We start from the raw sequence: 475 nt of genomic DNA, 5'->3' as shown, positions 1-475 counted from the left end.
CGACGCAATCCTTATCGCGACGACACCGATACATCGATAGCGCGTCGTCGTACGAGCAGTGCACGTAGTATCCGATACTGTGTACCTTGTGGTGTTGAGATTCCGGCAGATTCGGGTCCATCTTCTCTAGAACGCACTCCAGGTCGGCGTACACGACGAACGGTACACGTTCCTTGTTGCCGTGTTTGCTGAACGTTAACCATTTCGCGTCTTCTTTCGGCAGCTCTACCGCACACTCGTTCAGCTCGTTGCAATCGACGGTGTGGGCATCCAGTCGTTCCTGCGAGCTGAAGTAATGTAGGCATCTGTAAACACAAAATACTTTACTTAATTTTTGTCTGTTTTACAACATTCTATTTTAGTATTTTCTCGATACGTACCGATCGCAGAAGAATTTCTTGTTCTTCTTCTTGCTGAGTTGAGAGCTCACGAGGCGGGACAGATTTTTTATCCACGCGAAGTGGCCGATGCTGCT

The sequence above is a fragment of the Wasmannia auropunctata genome, unplaced genomic scaffold (assembly GCF_000956235.1).
Source record: "Wasmannia auropunctata unplaced genomic scaffold, wasmannia.A_1.0 LD336071.1, whole genome shotgun sequence".
Taxonomy (NCBI): domain Eukaryota; kingdom Metazoa; phylum Arthropoda; class Insecta; order Hymenoptera; family Formicidae; genus Wasmannia; species Wasmannia auropunctata.
Note: the sequence above shows the minus strand (reverse complement) of the source record.